Source organism: Petaurus breviceps, unplaced genomic scaffold (genome assembly GCF_028583685.1).
Source record: "Petaurus breviceps papuanus isolate PSGF00001 unplaced genomic scaffold, PetGlider_PUasm1.0 91133, whole genome shotgun sequence".
NCBI classification, from domain to species: Eukaryota; Metazoa; Chordata; class Mammalia; order Diprotodontia; family Petauridae; genus Petaurus; species Petaurus breviceps.
In genome coordinates, this window is record NW_027187419.1 from 80639990 (window position 1) to 80664005 (window position 24016).

A 24016-nucleotide genomic window follows, 5' to 3' on the forward strand; every position below is an offset into this window, starting at 1 on the left:
GTGAAGGACAGTGCTGTTGTTGCAGGGGTCTGGAAACTGTCCTGCAGACAGAGTGAATACTGTCCACTGGTGAAGGACAGTGCTGTTGTTGCAGGGGTCTGGGAACCTTTCTGTTGGTTCAGAAGCCCTGAAGAAGGATTTTCTTGTTGTATGTTTACAGAAATCCTGGGAGAGGGTTTTGCTAATGTTTTCAGGGGTTCTAGGACTGTTCTACAGACAGAGGATGAATTCATGAAGGGACTGGCAATGTATCTTGTGGCCTTGCTAAGCCTTGTCTCCCCAGGAACTAAGATTGCTGAGAACTTGCCTCCTGTCAAGATGAAGAAAAGACCTCCATTTAGGTATTAAGTGCTGTGCTTAAACTTGATGTAACTCTGGGGTAGATTCAATTGTGATCCAGGGGTGGGGAACTTTTGACCTTTTTGTGTTCTGTGATTGAACAAATGAATGTACTTTACTTAGATTGGAAACTAATCTCCATTTGAGAAGAGGGGCTTTGTGGTGGACTAAATGAAGGTACAGCCTAGGGGTGGAGTAGTATTTAGAACAGGGACTTTGTAATTGATTGAATGATTGGAAGGTCCTGGGGTGGGGTAGTACTTGGAGATTATTTAATCACACTTAGTAAATACTGTATTTTGAATGATGTCATGTTTTGATCTTCTCTGTTGTTGGTTGGTCACTGAATAAAATGGAGAGCACCTATGCTGGTATTTTGAACCTTGGGAAGTTACCTTTCCTTGACATTACATTACAAAATGACAGACCCTCAAATAGGCAGGGGAGGGGATATGTCTCAGGACATCCCTTAGTTTTCTCTTCGATGCTCATGACCCAAAGGGTTGAGGGATGAGTAGGGCCAGAGTAATTAATTAAAATAAAGAATGTAGCTCCCGTATTGATCAGAAATAGAGTAACCTTACCTTCGACCTCGATGCTTGCCCAGGGCTCAGCAAGGCAAATGGGGAAGGTGGGAGCACTGACAAGCTCCAGGCTTCCTCATCATTCCGAGTCTTGAGAAGAGGGTAGGAGAGGGTATTGGGAGGTGGTTCTACCACTTTTACTTTGGTGACCATCCTTCCTTCCTCCAATGTCCCTCCTGTTCAGATGGGCACAGTTCTAGAGGCATAGATTCCTGGGGATCCCTCTGGGGGGGGGCGTGCCCTGGAGGGGCATTCCTTGGACCAGTGACCCTTCTTGTGGCATCAAAAGTCTTTCTCCCTGCCCAAGTTTCTGGGCTTCTTCCAAGGGGGTCCCCTGGAGGGGCTTTTCCTGGCCATGGCAGCAGCCAAGAACCAAGCATGTTCTCTGTCTCTGGTTCATTCCCTGCATTCTTTCTCCTCTGCTGCAACCAGGTCTATGTTATTAAAGACTCCAAAAGCCGACTCCAATAATTGGGCCTGAGGTGTTTGGGGTCCCATTGCCAATTTCTGCAGTTTCCTCCTAATATCTGAGGTAGATTGATTAATGAAATACATGTTAAGGATTGCTGTCCCTTCTATAGAGTCAGAATCTAAATTTGTATACCTTTTAATAGCTTCTATAAGTCTATCTAGGAAAAGGGTAGTGTTTTATTTATCTATCTGAGTAATTTCCCTATTTTTCTGATAATTTACTTGTTTTTGAAATGCAGTTCTTAGGCCTTCTAATGGGCAAAGTACCCTATGGTTTCTCTTTTCCCTATCCTCCAAGGTTTGGTAATACCATCCTGGGTCACTAGTGGGAACAGCAGCTGCTCCTGGGGGTTATTTTCTGGGGTCAATGCTAGTAAAATGATCCCCAAATTTTTGAGCTTGTTCCCAGATTCTCCTCTTCTCCTCAGTGGAGCAGCAGGTAGAGAAGAGGACATGCAAATCACACCAAGAAAGCTCCAATTGTAGGGATATGTCCTGAAAGCCTTCAGGAAATTTTGTTGGATTTTTAGAGAATTTCCCTCATTTTTATTTAATTTGATTGAGATCTGAAATGGAGAATGAGGCATGCACTCTAGTTCTCCCACCCGAGACAACCACTTCCCTTAGGGAAAAAAGTCCTGAAGGTGATATGGAGACAAGGGCATGGGAAGGGAGGGTGGAAGTCTCACTTCCTGTGAGGGAGTGACTGGGGGGTGCTGGCTGTACTGGATCAAACTGTAAGACTGGGGAATCTGGCTGACAAGGGGGAAGATCAGACAGCTCGTGAGGAGTGGTAGGGGTCAGAAGAGGAGATACCTCTATGACTGCCTTGGGGGTAGAGCCTGAGGCCTGAGTGGATGTTGCCTCAAGGGGAGGAGCCACAGAGGGAGGTACCTCAGCAAGACCAGTGCTGGGACCTAATCAGGAGTCCTTGAGGGGGGAGTAGCCATGTTGGGAGATGCAGGGTAGGAAAATATGGATGGTGTAGGAGGCAGGAAATATGGGGTGTTGGGCTAGAGGAAAAGGGAAGGGAAAACAAGGGGAAAAGGGTTGGGGTGCAGCAGAAGGGGCTGGGTTAGCTGCCTCAGTGAGAGCGGTGACTAGGACCTGAGCAGGAGTTGCTGAGGGGGTAAGGGCTGGGGCTGAAGCCATAGGAAGGGGGTCATTTAATTGTTCCCCATTGCCCCTTTGTTGAGGGGCTCTAGCTTCAAGCATCTCAGTCTTTCCTGAGAACCCTATTCTGAGAAAGTTGAATGAAGGCCATTAAGTGGGCAATTTTTCTTCTTTTTTTTGGAGGGACAATTGGGGTTAAGTGACTTGCCCAAGGTCACACGGCTAGTTTTTGTGTTAAGTGTCTCAGGCCGGATTCGAACTCAGGTACTCCTGACTCCAGGGCCGGTGTTCTATTCACTGCACCACCTCGCCGCCCCAATTGGGCAATTTTTATCCATCTTCCTTCTCTGCCACAGTATAATTCTAACTGCGAGAGTATTATCTTTTAAAGTCCCCAAAACAGGCCATGATTCATGGTGCTCTAGGTGATACCAAGGCCAAACAGTGTTGCAAAAAACACCAGCTTTTCCTTTTTATGTTCTCCAGAGAAACTAAATTTTTCCCAATGTTGTAAAAGGCAACCCAAAGGTAAGCTTTTACGAGCTACAGGCATGGGGCCTGGAAGTCCCTTCCTCTACAAAGGAAGGTTTTGGGGCAAGCCTTGAAAAACAAACAAAACAAAATGCACAAAAAAGTACCTGAAGTTTTCCCAGTTCCCTAGTGCCAAGAGAATTGAAAGAATCTGGCTTTCATTTCCAGACGGGGTGTCTGCCCTTGTCTTCCATTCTTCAGAAGCTGAGTCCAGGTCCATGTTCTCCAACATAACCAAACTGGACTGAGAACCTCAGCGTCAGGCTGAGTATGAAACAGCCTCAGAGCTGTCTAACCTAATGAGACCTGAGAGGTGAGGCCCAAACACACACACACACACACAATAAAACACCTCCAAGGTACTTGGAGAACAAGAAGGAATAGGGAGAGAGGCTTACGTATCTTCCAGTCCCGGCTAGAGAAGAGCTTGATATTAGCAGTGTTTCCTGATATTAGGGAACTACAGAAATGAAGAGGGTCATCATAAAATGATGAGGCATAGGGTTTAGGGGTGCTCAAGACCCCAAAATATCAACACGTCAGGTCCTGCAGAATAAATTTGACTCAAACCTTCTCTCAGCCAAAGAAAAGCAAAGTTTATTAAAGATTTGTCATATTGGGTAGACTCTTAAGGAGCCTCAGTATCTGTAAGGCTTGTATTGGACAAGCAGGCTTGTATTGGACACAGAGGAAGTCTGTGCTAGAAAATTCTATGGCACTTTCAAACCACAGGGAGGAAAGATGGGATCTTATACACAGAAAGGTTGTGAGAGGGATCTAGGGGTGGTCTAGAGGAGGAGTTTGGGGAGGGTCTTCAGGAGGAGTTAATGAAGTCAGACTCCAATAAATGAGTTAAATTGCTGGAGGCTACCTGGAGATGACAGATAATGCTGGGCTAGGCCAGTTCAAGGGTGTAACAGTTGAACATCAAGGGTGGGGGCTAGCTGGATAATGAAGGGCCAAGCTAATAACAAAGGTTAGGGCAGAGCCACAATGAAAAGCTTATGGCCTCCTACAAATGCCTCTTCAAATGGGAAGATTCAATCAGAGTTCAGGGGGTTCCCAGAGCCTGTACCCCATCAGTCTCACAGATTATATGACTATAGCAGCAAGCACCCAAGGATACCTAGGATGGCTACTAGCGCAGGATTTTTGATCTGCTTTTCTAAAGGAAAGCAACTCAAAAGGGGTTAACAATCTTAGTTTAATCAAACATATATCATTTACCTAGATCAGGGGGAAAAGTTAGCACCCTGAACTTCACAGAAAATACAAGCAGAAGTTACAAGTTGACAAAAAATATAGAGAAAGCACAATTCAATAGACAAATAGACAGGGCTTCCAGCTGTCTGACCATCACATTACAGTGGGAGGTGAACCTATTTTAATGAGGGGTTAGGGATGTAAGTCTGATTATGTCATTTACTTCTAAATTGCCCTGCCTTGTTCAATCTAATTAAAGAATTTATTCCCACCCATAACTGTATGGAGTACAATGGACTGTCCCATCTTAGATTAAATTCCATGTAAGATTAAGTGGGGTCTGAACAAAACTGAGGAGAAAGCTCATTCAATCTCATAATCAACAATGTCGTTCAGGTACTGAACAATCTATGGGCTTCTGAAAAAATCCTGGTCCTAATTTAATAATTGACTATTAATATGATGAATAAATAATCATTTTTCTCCTATGGAAAGTCTTATATGGACTGATTTAGAACACAGTAGAACCCAGGAAGCAATATGCACAATAACTACAATAACACAAATGAAAATAACACTAAAAGACAGTCAGATTTGGACCAATTCTAATGACTATTCTTGGTCATGGACAACTAGTAATGAATGACAGTCTCCTTATCAGGGAGACTAGAGACATAGAATGTGGCAGATATTTTTTAGACATGGTTAGTCTATCTGCTCCTTTTGCTTACAGGTTTTTCTTTGTTTCAAGGGAGATTTCAACACTAATTGTATGCTCTGGGGGGATTCAAAGGAAAATATTATTAAAACCAAGTGATACACTATTTTTTTTTAAACGAATAAGAGAAGATGTAGAGGTATTAATCACAAAGTAATTCTACTATTTCATGGTGATAATTTACTAGAGAATTTAATCAAATCTGGGGTTAAAATTACAAAGTTAGAAAAGTTTAATTGGAAATAAATGTAAAATGAAATGTTGCTGTGTTTTTTTTCTGAAAAACAGTAGTGATAATGTTTAGGCATATGAAAGGTCTTTAAAAATTTTAACAGACTAGCTACTCTGATCAATACAGTGATCCAAGAGAATTCTAAAGGATTCATGATGAAAAATACTATCCACCTTTAGAGAGAGAACTGGTAAACTCTGAGTGCAAATTGAAACATAAATTTTCTTCACTTTATTTTTTTTTCCTTTTTTTTTGCAACATGGCTTAATATGGAAATATGTTTAGCACAATTTCACATCTATAATTGATGTCATATTGCTTTCCTTCTCAATGAGTAGGGGATGGACTAGAGGAAAGGAGAGAATTTGAAACTCAATTTTTTAAATGTTTAAAATAAATCAGAAATTTTAATTAAAATAAAATTATAACTAATGTTTAAGAATCATTGAGATTAAATTTCAGGCAAAGAACTAATGATACATCAATACTTAAAGGATCTGCAACATTGTTGGGTTGAATACTTCCCTCATGTATACAGATCCCAACTCTTCAATAACTTATTAGTTGCTACTTTAAAGTTGTGACTAAAAATATTCCTCACTTTGCACCCAAGGCAATAAGAATCTTTCTCGACCTAGCTAGGCTTATGCTTGGATAGCGGAAGAGTCTCTCTTCAAGTCTATTCTCAAAGCCTTTTTATTTCAGTAGGACCTTCCAGAGTCTGTGCTCTATTGGGTTAGTCTTTGAAAATACAAGATTACTTTTGCAAAAAAAAAAAAATGTTTGAGGTAGAAACTTTAAATATTACCGTGAATTATTAGTGTTCCATGGGATAGGGAAAGGTACTAAACTTATGATTTCAATGGTATGAGAAACTCCCAAGTGAGAAAAGGAATTCCTACTAACAATGTAGGCCAGTAGCTTCTGAGTCTTACAGTATTGGAGAGTTGCTCAAAGCACTAAGAAGTTAAGGAATTTCCACAGGCAATCTGTGTGAGAGGCAGGGTTTAAATGCATGTCTTCACATCTCCAAGGCTGTCTCTCTAACCATTATGGACCCTGCCTCAATTATTGATCCTCGATGAATATTAAATAAAATGAAATTAATATCTTCAAAAATAAAGAACGTTTTCACCAAAAGCATAAAATTCAGATGAAAAATGTATCCCACTGAGTTGACCATATGATCTTAACAATGTTACTGGTGACAACAATGCTTCTGGATTACAGCCACATAAATGTGAAACAATATCACACCATTTTCTACACACTTGTGTATAAACCAGTCTGGTTAATGGTTTGTTGAGATCTAAATTATCTTAGAATTGGAAATTACATTCTGGAATATATTAGCAAGAGTGGTAAGAAGTCTCATGAAAGGAGAATATTAAGAATAGTAAAGAGAATTTTATCAGCTGGTTTAAAGTTTAAAGAAAAGTAAACGGATTGCATCAAAATAAGCACAGGGTTGGAAGGTGATTAAAAATCATCCCATTGGCTTTCTTTAGGAAGTGCCACTTTTATTATTCCCCAAAGAAATGAACTGATTTTTTAAATTTAAAGTTCTCCAAAAAATATGTAACTAAAACTTTCTCTAAAAGCCTATTTGAAAGTTTGATAAATAGCATTAGAGGGGCCTAGATGATCAGTCATTCAATTCCAATTTTCTCATTTCAGAAATCATAGTAACACACCCTTTCATGTATTTTCATAAATTATTTATTTTAAGATTTGTAGATCATTTTTTCCTACTATCTTGTTATTATTTCCAAATCTGATGTGTTCTACATGATTAAGATAATTCACACTTCAGAATGTGATTCTCACTCTTTTCTCAGTTCTCTACAGTTTGGCTTTGGAATTTATCATTCAACTGAAACTCTCTCCAAAGTTATTACTGATCTCTTAATTGTCAAATTTAAATGTCTTTTCTCAACCCTCTTCCTTCTTGACTTCTCTGAAGCCTTTGACAATGTTGATTGGTTGTTTTTTTTTTTTTCACTGAAGGAAAGTGTGGGAGAGAAGAGACATTAAACAGACTACCAAACTGAAGGTCCACAGAACCATTTTGCTGACATTGTATGCCTCTGAAACCTGGACAAATACCAGTTCTACAGAGCTTCCATTTGAATTATTGTAAGAAAATTCTTAAGATCACCCAGAAAAATAAGGTACCAGACCCTGAGGTCCTTCCTCTAGCTGAACTGTCAAGCATTCAAACTCTACAACAGAAAGTACAACTCTCATGGGCTAAAAGACTATTTTATGGAGAACTCACACAAGTATTCACATGGAGGTCAGAAAAGTGATACCAGGACATTCTCAAAGTCTCTTTGAAGAACTTTGGAATATATTGTGAAACATGGGAGACACTGGCACAGAAAAGCATGGCATATCCACATCAAAGAAGACACTGTGCTCTACGAACAAAGAATTGCAGTAGCTCAAAAGAAGCATGAAATGCACAAATTTAGAGACATCTCCATTCCAAAGGTTCATATGGACTATTTGTATCACATTATTAAATTCTTTATTTGTCAGATTATTACATTCTTTATTAAACTATCTGGTATTACCTCTATTGTATCAAAATAGCTAGTTGTTATACACACACACATGTGTGTATATGTTCATACATGTGAATTTATGTGCATATATTAGTATAGGTGTATTGTGTACCTGTTATTATATAGATTATGTGCATATATTAGCATATATAAGTATGTTATTTTTTGTCATTATCTATGTTGCCTTTAAACAAAATGCATTTTTCTACTTACCTTTTAAAAATACATCTATTTGTACTGTTGCCTTGTCTGAAACTATGACTTTCTTGAAACCCCTGCTTTTATGGATCCATTTGAAGTCCACTGAAATAACTTCTGCTTCACCAGATCATTTTAATTTGGTCTGTTTCTTTCTGATTCAAATATGTTTCTTATAAACAAAATTTGTATTCTGTTGTCTAATGCATTTTTCCACTCTTCCATTTTATGAAGTCCAACTCATTCACATTCAAGATTATGATTGTAATTGATTTTCAATACATCATGTCCTCTTTTATCTTTTCCTTTTTTTCTGACCAATCCCCTCTTTACAAAGCAAAAGGCAGAGAATAAAGTTAATAAAGTAAATGAATATCCATAATCTACAATCAAGATGTTTTCTTCCTACTCTTCTGCCTCTTACCCTTTCTTCACCCATCCTAGAATCTAATCTCTATTTCTAATATACTAGTGAGAATACTTCAGTATTGTAGATTAGTATATGTAGTATATATAGATGTAGATTAGTCTCCAAAAAAGCTACATGGTTTGGAACTAGGCATATACGTTTGGAGTTATCATTGTTGTCTTTTTTTTTGTAATTAATAGGGATTTATATCTTTTCTATCTTCCTCTCCTTTAAATACCTTGTAAATCAATTCTTCAAATCTCTTACAGTTGTATTGCTTCCAGCACTGATTTCATTGTACACTTGCTCTAATCTAACTGCTTTTTCTAGGTTTTGTTATCTTTGGTAACATTTCTACCTCTTATATATATGGAATATCTGGGACTGTGATATTAGAGTCCAAGTGCAATGGTGCCACTCTCTTTGATGGTGAAAAGACTGTATTATATAAATCTTTATATATCATTTCCATCTTTCTTCTATTTGTTGTCCTCTTTCCAATTTCATCCTCAAATGCCCTCAGGATGATTTTGCTTAGTTGGATCTCTTACAAAGCTTTCTTTCAAAATAACTTGAATCTTCATTGCTTCTCTCTGTTTTATGAGCTGACACTGCTCATAATCTGCCACCATCCTTCTCTGAAAGATTTAATAAACAAGTTTCAACTAGTGTTGCCTTTGGCTGCCATATCCATACCCTTGGCAAGTGAGTCAAGTGTTTGCTAACTAGACTGTTTTTAGACACTTTTACCTCATTATGGAAACTGATTTAATCAGTTAAATCTCAATAACAAAGTAGTAATTGGCACTTATATAATTTATTTTATTCAAAACTAGTTTTACCAATAAATAATTTGCTTTGGTAAGTTAAATTATTCAGTTCTTTTAATTACACATTATATCTCTTTCTCATTTTAATCCTTCTGACTTTATAGTCTTTTTGTTCTTTATCTAACAAGCTGGTAGTTAAGATACAAAGCACAGGAAATATCTATACAGATAAATTTTTTTTTTTTAAGCAATCGGGGTTAAGTAACTTGCTCAAGGTTACATGGCCAGTTATTTCTGGGTGTGGTGCTGAGTGTCTGAGCCCGGGATTCAACCTCCAGGTCGTCCCAACGCTGGAGCCGGTATTCTTACCGCTGAGCCACCTGGCAGCCCCTAAGCAATTGGGGTTAAGTAACTTGCTCAAGGTTACACAGCCAGGTGTTTCTGGGTGGGTGCTAAGTGTCTGAGCCCAGGATTTGATCTCCAGGTCTTCTCAACACTGGAGCCGGTACTCTTACTTGCTGTGCTACCTGGCCGCCTCTACAGATAAAATTTTAAAAATAATTCTCATGATTGATTCAAAAGTATCTATCGAGTTCTTACTAAGTCACTTTACTACATTTTGGTATATGGTATATTTTATTAAGGTTTGTATACAAATTAGAAAAAAAATTAGTCAAATATTAAGATATTTCCAAGCAACCATACACTACATCTTAGACAGATAAAACATCTAGTATTAACTATAATTTATACTTTCCATATATAGGTTTGAAATCATTTTAAGTTTTGAAATATAACACCACTAACAAAAAAAGGTTTAAACAAAGTTTAGCAGTCAAAAATAACATGCAGGTATAATTCTTTCTCCATTATATGATTACCTCTTTAGCTTATAAGTAAAGAGAACATTATATAGTACATTGTTCTTCTCCTGTCCTGTCTCCCTCCAATGAGAATATCAATTTAAGACTTTCTGTATATTTCAACTAAATTTTGTTGTTATAAGGGCAATTAGGCAGCACAGTAGATAGAGTGCTGGGGCTGTAGTCAGGAAAAATCATCTTCCTGAACTCAAATCTGGCCTCAGATACCACTAGCTATGTGACCCTAGGCAAGTCACTGAACTCACTCCAGTGTCTTTGCCAAGAAAAATTCAAGGGGTGGCTAGGTGACATAGTGAATAGAGCACTGGAGTTAGGAGGACCTGAGCTCAAATTCGGCCTCAAACACTTAACACACACACACACACACACACACACACACACACACACAAACTAGCCATGTGACCTTTGGCAAGTCACTTAACCCCAATTGCCCTACCTTCCCCCCTCCAAAAAAAAGAAAAAATGAAAAACTCAAAGGATGTCACAAAAAGGTAGACATGACTGAAAAGTACCGAACCAAAAAAAAGGACTGAACAAAACTGAATACTAAATGCTGTGATATGTCAACATTCGCCAAACCATATTAACATTAACCAGAAAAGTGTGGCAAATGAAAATCTTTTAGCCCACATAAACTCTTGCAACATTTTAATCACTTAAATAGCATTATTTAAGACTGGCAATTTTGATCACTTTAAGTATTCGATAAGAGTGGAAATGCCATGGTGAACAGATAGCTGCTCTGAGAGTCACAATAGCCTGGTTCTTGACTCTCATATATGCTGGTTATATGATTCTGGGCATGTCATTAACCTCTCAACACTCAAGGCAACTTTCTAATTTTATAAGTTTCAGAATCTTCATTAGTGAAGGGAGTTACCTAACAGGGATCTCTATGTTCTTGAAAACACCTGTCTAGACCAAATAAAATAAAGTAAAATACCAATGGGTTTGATAGACACACCAAGCTAATATTTTTTTTTGGTTTTTACAAGATATAATACTCTAGATCTATATGGCAAAGTAAAAAAAATTAACTGATATATGTTCTTACAAACATCCCACACTGATGCCTCTTGTAGTTGTAGAGTTGCCCTGCAATTCTTCAAAGTGATGATAGCAGCATGCAAGTGTTGGAAGGTTCAGCATGTTGGAACAGCACTGAGATCTATCCCAACAGATTTTTCTTACTTTCTGAGGACCAGCTTGATAAATGCATAATGACTCTTCCCCAGCAGGTTGGTCACAATGAGATTAATTTTTTTCCCACATTGACCTAGGAAACAAATAAAAATATAAAATATCTGTTAGTCTGGTGTGTTCTTCCTGCTCCACTTCAGCACTGACAATACAAAAATGGGGGTAAGATATAAATGATTGACATATTATACAATTTTTATGTATCAATTTTTATTTGAAATGAATTATTTTACCATGAAAGGAACTGGACCACCTTAGTATCTAAAGTGTCATTGCAAACAAAACCAGAAGATGTATAGAATTTGCATCTAAATAAAAGCTACAGATTCCATTAGACAGCCAATTAGACAAATTGATCAATTTTTTTTTTCATCCTGTGCCCAAAGACATGAAATATCATTTCACAAAATCCCTCTTCATTTTACATTGTAGCACTCCCAACCCACATGACTATAATGGTCATAATGGAGATCATAAAATCACTTAGGATCTTGGATTAACAGCAGGAAAGGGGTAGGGTGGTTCTTTGAGTACAAATCCTTCATGATATAAGTTAAGAAACTGAGGCTCAAGCTTACGCAACAACACACATTACAAAGAAAAAAGTAGTGGAGAAATTTCTCAAAGATTTTCACTAGAAACTCCATTCCAAATACATAATTGATATTTTGTGACTTGAATTTAGGGGTGAAGGCTACAGGGAGAACAGTGAAGTTTGTTGAAAAACCACAGTTTAGAAATAAGAAATGAAAGCAGCAAAATGTACGGGGTAATTGGAAGTCTTATGATTCTGAATATATGTGTGTGTGCATACATATATATAAAACTAATCTACATATGTATAAACCATATTTATATATATATTGTGCATATATGTGTATGTTGGACATATTGTATATGTCATAAATCTTTCTTAAAGAAAAGAGACATAATGGGTCACTTAAAATGAGAATCCAACATCATCACAGTGAAATGGATCCAATAAACAACTGTTTAGAGCCAGTAAACAATTGTTTACAGATATTAGAGTCATTGACGAAATGACTGTCTATTGTATAGTCAAACTACCAATGACAACAATAAAATTCCACATCAATTTCTCAGTATAACAATGAGAACAAAACATTGAATGTGATTGCAATGTAGCTCCATTGCCACATTTTTAAAAGAAACTTATTTCTGAAAACTGGGAAATGAAGAAAATCAAAGACATTGAATGATTATCACCACTCCTTCAATTTTAGCCAATACAAAAGAATAGCCATGATAGCCATGTGGAAATGGCACAAAGAATTTTACAAATCACCTCAGTGATTAAACACTTTACCTCCTAGTGAAAGAGAAAATCATGATATCTAAGGCAATAGCAATTTAGTGTAGAAATTCATTTGCAAAAGCTTTAAGGAGGAGGAGAGTAAACTTGAAATAGCAAATACATATATATATATATATATATATATATATACATATATATACATACATGTATATATGGAGAGAGAGAGTGTGGAAGGGAAAAATGGATTTCAAAAATGTCTGCTATGCTCTGTGAGTGAGCAAATAATCCCAAGAGCGTTTATAGATGAACTCAGAAAAAGTTCCACAAAGAGAACCAAGAAAAATTAAATTTGTCTATATATCAATGTCCCCTATTTCCCCATCAGCAACAAAGGATCCATCACTTTCTGATTCTAACACTTTATAACTAATATGAAAATGGCATTTAAAAATAAAGTCATGAGGAGTAGTTGGATCTAATTATGTACAAATAGATTAGACCTCCATGTTAGAGGTAACACAATAATGAAGGCACTTAGGGATCAGTCTTGAAGCTATCAAAAAAGGACAGATATCAAAAGAATATGAAAGGAAAAAACATGGATATGTTTATTATAAAAAATAGGAGACCTTGAATATAGTAATAAACACTGAACCACATAACTACTTCTTTCACCTCTCCAAAGTTCTTATGAGAATGTTTCATGTACATATAGAAGGTAACCTTGATTAAAAAAAAAAAATTGAAAGAAATTAGCAGGGCCTTATAGCTGATTTTCAACAAAAGACTAAATTTCTACAATCATGCAATTAACTGAATTTTGTAGAGAATGTAAGATGATACTACTCTACTGTTCTTCATTACTTCACTAGAGAATTTGACTTAGTAAAGCAAAATACCTTAAAAATCCACCTCTACAAATAAATCTCTCAAGTATATGTTAAGACCATATAAGATGGATTGATTGCTACAGCCACAGTTTATTTTGTCCCATGTTTCTCTAATAATCAATGTTGTGATATTTTATCATCAAAGATGTCTGTCACAATCATGAACAGTCTACTGCATAGTCTAAATCTAAGAGAGATTTCCTATAGATAATATCCTATAGATAATCCAAAATGTTTCTGCTTGTGAGTACCATCATGTTAAGTGCACCAAACCCAAGAATAAGGCAGGACACTTTGAATGACTTTTATATTTACATATTTCATAAATATTTCATAAATAACTATCATATTTACTTCTTATTGACGATATAAAAATTGAATTTGAAGGAGCAAACTACAATTTAATACCCAAGGAATTATTTGTAATAGAATCTAATTGCGAGATCCTGTTATAATATTTTTAGTGTTCTGTCTCAACTGTTGCCTTTCAGGAATTACCTTGGTATCTATATAAGATAGGCATGCTGCTTTTACTGAATCCTGTCACTTCTGGGAATGAGTACATATCATATTCCCTACATTATTTCAGAACTACAAAACTCTGATGATGTACTGTATATACAAAGCTTCCTTGTATAAGATTAAAGATAGATCTTTTGCCAAAGTAATAACCTCGCTTAGAGGCCAGCAACATGGTATAACAGAAAGTCTTTGTGTGGTGGTTATTGCATAGGCATCCTGTTCCTTAGGGCACAATTCCAATTTCCCCATTGGATCCATTCCCTAGATCTCTCACGCATAACTATGTCCTTCACAATCCCCCTCTTAATCTTCCAAAATTTACGAGAGATATCACCTTTTGACAATGCCTTAACTCTAATTCTGCCTCAGTATTTTTTCAAGTCCCAGGTAGGAAAAAAAAAAGTTTAAAAATTTTGCTAATCTTTTGATCTAATCCAGTGATTTTATCAATAAATAGAATTCCAAAACAGAACAGCAATTTTCCTGTGATTCATAATCTTAAAAGAACTACGGGATACACTGAGGGTTTAAGTAAATTCTTCATTGTTGCACAGATGATTGATGTCAGAGACAAGACTTAAGGCAGGTACATTTGACACCAAACCCAGAATACTGTCCACTGTGTTATACTGCCCCTGCTATCAACAAAAGAAAACAGAACAACCAACTTGGAGATTAATTAGCATTTATCTTTTGGAAAATTCAAAGTTGCCAGAAGTCTTGAAATGAAATTTGAAACCCAAGGGAATGAGTGATATGAAGGAAAAAGAACAGTCAGACCTAGAAGTGAAATTTTATGTGTGTGTATACACATATATGTATATACACACACATATATTCTTTTTCAAGATGTTGGTATATGAAACTTTCAGTGCTTGAGTTGAGGGTGATAAAGGGGAAAGTCTCTTAATTTAACTTAAATGCTTAATTGTAGAGAGGATGTGTGGATAGTGAACAGAGCACTAGGCAAAGGGTAAAGCAAATGTGGATTCAAGTTCAGCCTCAGACACATGCTGATGGTATGATTTGGGTTAACTCACTTTACCCCCTGTGCTGCATGCAAACTCCCTAGGTCAATGAGTTGTGCAATACTTGTTGCTCTACACTAAAGAGGGAGATCTTCCCTGGTTTTTCCCAACAGGAATGAAATCACAAGACAACACACACATACAAGCACACACTAATGTGCATATGTACACACGTGTACACACACACACCATTTTTATAGCAATGCTATGATATATCAGAATGCTACTTTTACCTCTCCTCTCTTCATCTCTCTCCAAGGGGTGATAGTAATTAGTGTTAGTACTGGGTAGGAGGAGAAATGTTATATAAATGGTGGCCTAAGTAGTTTTGGTGGGCATGGTCTAGAAGGAGTAACTTTCCCAAATCAATAGTCTTGTTTGAATCTTTCCTACAACCACTCAGTTTCAAGAACAAATAAAATTTCTCTTTTTTTGTTTGTTTACCTTTCTGATCCACATAAAAATATTCCCTAAATTCAATCAGTAAATACAGTGAGATGAAGCAATGAGACATTTTAGAACTTAAATGTATTTTAGAGACTGTCCAGTCAAACTCTCTTATTTTACACCTGAGTAAATTGAGGTTGCATTAAGTTAAATGCAGTAGTATGCTGGTTAAAATGTTTAACAACTAGCTCTCTGGGGAAAGAAAAAGGGCAGGGAGAATGTGCCCAGCATTCACTTTACATTTAATCTATATTATTAACACTGTTCCATCACTTTCATAAGTAGAGAAAATTTAAAAAAAAACTTAAGCCTGATTTGTAGCATCTACTAATTTTCCAAGATGTAAATACTCACACTGAAATTTTCACAGTGGGTTCTGTTCCTTACTAGTTAGTGACAGAGCTGGAGCTGGAATGGAAGTCTTGTCAAGAAGTCTTCCATCAATTCTTCAGATCTAAACCACTTTACAATACAATACCCTTATAGAATGATAAATAAACATACTGATATGAGGGGTGGGGGAGAAGGATGAGGAAAAAATCTTTCCAGTTGTTACTTTGTTACAAACATCTATAAATCTTAAATGTTCTCAGGACCACAGTTTTATAAGCCTTACAGAGAGGCCTGCCAAGCTGTGCCCTGACACTCCAGATGACCTCTGCCCCTTGAAATAGGCACAACATAAGAACTAATTTAAAGAACAGATTAACATGAGAATCATCATCACAGCTTCCTGTTTGCTCCAAGCCTCCATTCAGCTATGGAGTTTTCAACCAGCTATTGATATAAACCAAATCCACTTATTTTCTCAAAAAAAAAAAATGGGTAAATTCAAACAAGATAGATTCTCTTCTGCTAAGAATTTCAGGAAACTATTTTTATGAAAGTTCAGAAGGATAATTAGCAGAGATCATTTGAGGAACTTGAAAAAAGGAACATTTTAGTGAATTTCAAGCAACTCCATCTCAATAATGGTTTCCTTTTGAATTAATTTAATCAACTTCATACTTATGCATTGAACCAAATTAAACATGGCAGAATGGCTACTAATTAAAATAACTCACATTTGAAAGTACAGTGAGCTAATATTTATTTCTACAGACTTTACAGTAGAATTGACCTTTTTGACACCTCTGTATCAAGGCTACTTAGTTTGTGATTATATAATGGTCATTTCTATAACTTTGTTCATTGATACCAGTGTAAGTGACTCTGGGAGAATTATACTCATTGCTTCATTTTTTTAATTAATTCACTTTCACAACAGCAATTGCATTCACCTTCTTTTCATCTACACTCACCAACTGGGATTAACAAGTAAAAAAGGGTCAAAATATGTGTGGGTTGAAAGTGATTTCATAATTCATGGGAACTATTAAACTATGCAAAATTATCACTGTGACACAATGACTTTCTTATGAAAGCCTCCTTAATTCAAGAAAAAAGGGGGGAGCATTCTGTGGATTTTCCATCTCAAAGAATGTCAAGAAGTACATAAAAAATAATCACATAACAGTTTATGAATAATGACCGTATAGCCCTGTTATCATGCAAGAATTTTTCCATGGTTGCCAAGATGCAAGTTACATGTTAAATAGTTAAGTGGTTTCTACTCAACTTCTTCAGACTGACATGGGTTTTCAAATAAGGAATTACACACAAAAACTATTCAGTACAACACTGGGCACCCATGCTATGTATTTGTCTGGTAAAAAGCAAGTGACTGGAATGACATTTTTTTACTGATTTGAGGTTTGAATTCACGAGCTGTTTTGATATCATCCAAGTACAGCCTACATCTTTCTTCTTTTAATGTAGACACATCTCTAGAAACACAGATTATGTAGCAACCAGGGTGCCCCTCATCTCACACTGGGGTGAAATACTAGATAAACTACCCAGGTTCAGAGCACTTTGTGGTCTTCACCCAAAAGCTATAGACCCTGACATTCTGCTTCCAAATGGTGTATTTACTTTTGTTGTTGGTCTTGTTCAGTTGTTTCAGTCATGTCTCACTTTTCATGACTCCATTTGGGGGTCTTCTTGACAAATATACTGGGGTGGCCTGTCATTTGCTTCTCCAGCTCATTTTACAAATGAGGAAACTGAAGCAGAGTTAAATGACTTGACTATGGTTACATGGTTGGAAGTGTTTGAGGATGTATTAGAACTTAGGTTCTTCTGACTCTAGGGCCAGCCATCTATCCATTGTTCCACCTCACTGCCCACTCTCTGCCAGTTACTTACCATAGTTAAAAGACATTGAATGAAATACCATACTAATGGAAATTTTTAAATATTTCACCATAAATTTAAAGAACACTCTTCCACAAAGACCTATACTACTAGTAAAATAATGAGTACATCTATAGAGCATGTATGAAGGGGTCCACATTAGCAAACATGGAGCTAGGAAATATATATGAATCAATATTATTACAGTTATCAAAAACAATGATAACCAACATTTCTGCATTGTTTTACATATGTTATAACTTTATTCTCAAAATAACTTGAAGTAAGACTTTTAGATAAATAATAATCAGATATTAATTGATTTTGCAAATGGGAAAACTGAGGCTAAGTGCCTTGTCCAGGATTGTATAACTTAGGTCTTATTGACTCCAAAACTAAGAATCTATTGGCTATGGCTTCTATGTAACCATACAGATAAGCTGTATATGTGTTTCACATACACCTATGGAGAGACTCACATATAAAGAAATATGAGGATAATATCCATGTATGGAAAGGCAACTAATACCTCTGATGCTATAGGATTACCGAAATTGTCTGATTATGCTATTTTACAGCTCCAGTCGGACCTGGCTCTCATTGATTTTTATGGCAAATCAATGTCTGACAGGTAAACTTCTGCTTGTTTCATGGTCACTTCTTGACCTTGTTCCATTGCTCTCATGGTCTCTTTCAGGTGGGACACCAACAGACATGCAATTGGGTAGTTTCTCTGTTTCCTCTGACTTTAGCTGGATTTCAAAGCTGAAATGTCATCTCTTCAACATAAGAAGAAAGTTGTACCCTACAGAGTTTGGGAACTTAACATTTCTGTTCTTTTATAGCAATGGACTATTCATGGCTATAATTCATTATTCATATAATTCATTGCAAATTCATATATTAAGTGTCAGATTGGGAAAAACCCCTCAACTACATTTCTCTTCATAGAGAAAGGGAAATCCACCTTTCATGTAGACTTCACTGAGAAGGATGCAAGATTAAAAAGTTGGAGACTACTGATCTGTATATAAGCACTAGTGTTGCAGTGGACAGACCACTATGCTCGGGAGTTGGGATGAGTTCAAATCCTAACATAAAAATTTACTAGCTGTCCAAACTGGAAAAAATGCATTTCAGCCTTAATGTCCTCATCTGTAAAATGAGGGAATTAGACTTAACCATTTCTTAACTCTCATGTCTAAATATATGATGGATTAAATTAGTTCTTTTAATTTCATTTTTTTCTATTAGACCACATCATTGTCTCATAATGTTTACTTGAATCTGGGTGCATATGTGATTAGTTGTTTTTTTCTTTTTTCTATGTTTACATGATAAAGAAACTGAAAGAGAATGTTAATGTTTTCTCTGTGCTCAGTAATCCTAAAGAAACTAGCATATTACCAGGCAGGATCAGTAATTATTTCTGATGATAGTAAAGAATAAAACAAACCAAACATAGATTTAATCACTTTTTTTCTCAAAATAGTTTCCATTTTGATCTGAGACTAGTCAAAAAACAAATATGAGTCACTGGTGACTGATAAATAAGAAATATCACAGAAATTATGATTCTCACTGTTACTGTCATATCTGAGGAGGCAAAATATGTTGGATATTTAAACACATTTCTGCCTCTCATAATCTCACTACCTTAAATTATATTTTTGGTGTTGAACTGTGGATTCTCCCAATACTCAATCAGTTTTCTATATTTAAGAGTTACAGATAATTTTCTGTATTATTTACTGTATTATGTTTTTTGGCAAGTCCTTTTTTTAGGAGAAATATCATCATTAAGCTATTGCTAAATTTTCAATCTGGAAAATTAGCTGCTCTGTTTTGCATAGAATTCAGTGTTGTTTTAATATTACCTTTTGCTTCTCCTTTGTAAAATTTTTCTCAATTGCAATATTTTCTTTTCCAAGACTGTTATTTTTCAGACCTGCTAATTCTTTGTGGTGATTCTCCATCATATATTCAATGTTTTCTACTCCTCTTACTCAACATTTTAGGGTCTTCAACTATTTCAGCATTTGGGGATATGGGCATTAGCTGTGCCTGGTTCACATCCAAGGAAAAAGGACTTATGCTAGCTGAGTTTCCAATTCCCATTTTCTAGTACCACTACTTTTCCTCTAGCCTATGACTCTGAGTACCATATACATCTTCTGAAATGCCTGAATCTGTCTGCATCTGGATCTACCATCCCCTTTTCTTTTCCTTCCTTGCTTTAAGTGAATGTTCAGAATTAGTGTCTGCTGCCTTTTGCAAGGCTGACGGAGTGATACATGCAGAGATACTGCTGTTAAGGATCCCTACAACTAAACTCTGCATGCGACTGCAGAATACGCTGGGAATAGGATCCTTGAATAGGTTCTCTAAGTATTTAAAGTTCTCCAACATTCATTCATGAATGTTTTGGAGCTTCAGTTGTCTTCTTATCTGGTGGATTCAATTTTAATTACCCTATACCTTCTACATAATTCTTTTTGAGTAATGGAGGTTGGAAAAAATTACAAAAAGTAACTATTTCACCATCCTGCTGGTTATGTGATTCTTGGTTGATTTAAATCATTTAAAGTAACCTGTTTATAACACTAAAGAGTACATCTGATTAAATCTAGAAACAATATTTGTTAATATTATTGACAACTTTAAACTTAATGGATTAAGACAATTAAGGCCATGTTTTATAAATCTAAGTACCATCTTTAAGGTGTATTGAATCAGGGTAACTGAATCAGGCTCTGCACTTTGGAAAGCAGCAATTGGACAGTGACTCGGTAAGGAGGTCAGTAGGCAAAAAAAAAAAAAAAGGAGGTGGCTGTAACAGCAAATGCTAAAAACACTTGAGACACATAAACTAAAAAGACTATTAAACCTATAAGCCTGTAAACTGCACTAGTATAAAATATTGTTATGAGCATATTGAAGGAGCCTAGATTTTTGGAGCTAATGGATGATGAATTACTCATACAAATAACAAAACTAGCATATAGTGGGAAGATTACAAGATTTAGAGTAAAAAAATGTATAGATATACATGTGCATATATATGTATTTATGTATATGTGTGTATAGAAAACAACATTAATCTATTTAGACATCCACCTTTTACTTCTTAATCACATTCATGATTATCTTACAGGAATTTCATTTTTGAAAGTGTGCTATGCTATAATGGGAAGCAAAGTAGTATTTTGTTCCTTTTTTTAGTTATTCAAGTGCCTTTGAGCCTCACCTCTGATTACGTCAAGTCTTTGTTGGAAACAGTATAATAGACTTAAGGGAGTTGGGAGACCTTCCCTGCCCTAATAGCTCTAATGGCATCACATGGAGCACATGGTGGGAGGAATTTGCGAAAGAGCAGATAAAAACTCAAGCATGAGCTGGGACCAAGCAGAACTGGGAGGAATAATGCTTGTGGTGCCAGCACTCTGTCTCTCTATACTGTCTGTGTTGATGTTATCTTATCAGAACAAAGCATCCTGTCTGTTGACAGAGAACATAGCTGCTATTACAGAAGCCCTGGGATTTTACTGCTGGTTCAGAAGCCCCGAAAGAGGATTTTACTGCTGATTTCTGTTTGGTTTTCCAGAACGAAGACTTGTCTGTTGTTCTGTAGTGGTTTCTCAGAAAGAAACCTTGTCTGTTAGTCTGCATTAAAGTGTTAATTTCTCAGACAGAAAGTAAAATGAGATGATAGTGCTGGCAATGTGTGTAAATATTGTTGTAACTCTGTTGAGCTTTGTTTTCCTAGAAACAGAAACTGTGAAGAGCTTGGGGTGGAGCAGTCCCTGTGAGCTGCAATCAAACAGCTGCCTACCTTTGTACTTTCCACAGCCCCTTAGTAGTGATTGATGAAATTGCAACTTAATTGTGACCTAGGGGTGGGTAGCCTTTGTACTTTCCACTGACCCTTAAGAGGGTACTTGGTTCTTAGTACTTAGTAGTGACTAATGAAATTGTAACTTGTGACCTAAAAGTGGATGACCTTTGTACTTTCCACTACCCCTTGAGGATGATTAACTTAAGGATTATGACCCCTTTAGTGTGATTGACTTGAGGATGGTTGGAAGCCAGTCGGAGTGAAGATGAAAGAAGATTTTACTAGGGTACCCTAAATTGATTGAGGAGATTGTGACTTACTAAATGAAATGTTTTGTTTAAGATTATGTGGCCACTTTAGTACTAATTTGTTATGTCATATTGTTCTGAATATTGTATTTTAGTTTCTGGAATGTTTTGCTTTAGTTTATTGCTGAATAAATAGAGTTTACTATACTATGCAATCAGAACCTTAAAGTTATTCATAGCAGCAATTCTCAGGAGAGCTGTTCCTGGTTGGCTTTACATATGCATTCTAATTCATCTTTCCTTTAGGGCATGGGATCACACTTACCAAGTCTTTTTTTTCTACCTATTTGAAATTTGTTCTCCTAAATCTAGGGTAAATCTTGGAAGATAGCTAACAACTCTTCCCATTAACTGTCACAAACTCTATGACAACATAGATATATGCCAATGCCTCTAAGTATATATCTATATATAGTTTATGCAAAGAGATGACAGATAGAAAGATAGATAGAGATAGACAGAGAGACAGATAGATAGACAGACAGACAGACATATGAAGACTGGTTCTGTCTGAGTAAAATACCTTCTTTCTTTGTGCCAGTTTCCTCATCTATAAAATAAGCATACTAATAATATTTGCAAAGTTTATCTCAGTTTGTTTGTAAGCCTCAAATAAAATAACAAAGAAAAGCATCTTGTAACCGTAATAAATGTCAGCAGCACAGATGATGATGATGATGATGATGAAGATGATGATGACAACTATGACAGCCATGGAAAGCAACTGTCCAGACATATCTTGGAAGCTTCTCTAAACTAATAGCAAGGAATGTAACAAATTCTTTATTTGCTTTTTGGTAATTTTATTTAAAAGATAATTGAGGAAATAACAAAGGAAACTTCTACTCAGGATGTCATTTTAATTTTTTTTAAAGGAAGAACTGATTGGGTACATAGAAATGATAGGTCATAGAAGAAAATAACCATGCTGTTTTAGAGTTTATAACAGTTAATGATAGGAGTTACCAGTTATGCTTCAATGTTTACTCTAGATTTTGGCAGAACAAATTTCAAAAAGGATTATTTTAAAATAAGTTTTTAAAATAAAATTCACATTTTTTTAAATGCTTTATTAACTTCTGATTTAAATCGTTCATTTCCCCCAGATTTTGAGTTACAAATTTTCTCCCCGTTTTTCCCCCACCCATCCCCCCAAAACAGCAGTCCCACAGGATATCCCCACCTCTGATCTGCTCTCTCCCATATTTTCTCCCATACCCGTTTCAACTTTTCCAGTAGGGCACGGTGGATCTCTATATTTCCCAATTACATGTAAAACAATATTGATAATAGTATATATATATATAAACATTTGATTTTAAAACTTTGAATTCCAGATTCATTCCCTTCCTCCCTTATCACCCACCCTTACTGGGAAGATAAGCAGTTCAGTATAGGTTGTACATGTGTGGCTAATGCAAAACAATAACATAGCAGATATATTGTAAAAGACTGACTATATTTCCCTCCCTCCTATCCCACATCCCGCTTGCTCTATTCTCTACTTTGATCCTGTCCCTTTTCAAAAGTGGGTGCTTCCAACTTCCCTCCCCCCCAGCCTGCCCTCCCTTCCATCATCCCTCCTCACATCCCCTCCCCCCCCATTCTCCTGGAGGGTGAGATCCCCTATTTAGTGTGTATTTCCCTCCCTCCTCAAGCCAGATTCAATAGGAATAAGGTTGACCCATTCCCTTTTGCCTTCCTATTCTTCCCCTCCTTTGTAACCATTTTCCCTTGCCTCTTCTGTATGAGATAGTTGCCCCACTCTGTCTCTCCCCATCTCCTCTCATTATATCCCTCTCACCTCTTAATTTCACCTTTTAAGTATCATCCCTTCCTGTTAAATTGGTCCCGTGCCCTTTATCTATGTATACCTGTAAATATATATACACACATCCACATATGTATTCATATGCCTGCATACCCTCATATAAAGACATATATATATATATATATTTATAATCCCTTCAACTACTGAGAAAAGTTTCATAAGTTACAATTATTGTTTTTCCATGTAGGAATGTTAATAGTTCAACTTTGGCCAAGTGGCTCAGCAAGCAAGAGCACCGGCCTCAGAGCCAGGACCACCCAGATCAAATCCGGGCCCAGACACCCAGCACCACACCCAGAAACAACAACTGGCCGTGCGGCCCCAAGCAAGCCACTCAACCTCAATTGCTTAAAAAAAAAAATAGTTCAACTTTGATAAGTTCCTTATGATTTCTTTTCCCTGTTTACCTTCTCATGCTTCTCTTG

General features: G+C 36.4%; 1 long non-coding RNA gene across 1 annotated transcript in view; it reads right to left on the reverse strand.

Moving 5' to 3' along the window:
- The window catches only part of LOC138155422 (uncharacterized), a 92507-nt gene that overhangs the window by 9904 nt on the left and 58587 nt on the right, over window positions 1-24016 (reverse strand). Inside the window, exon 4 of the long non-coding RNA XR_011166826.1 lies at window positions 11074-11295. This is a non-coding gene — a long non-coding RNA (uncharacterized lncRNA). The remainder of the gene's footprint in view (window positions 1-11073; window positions 11296-24016) is intronic.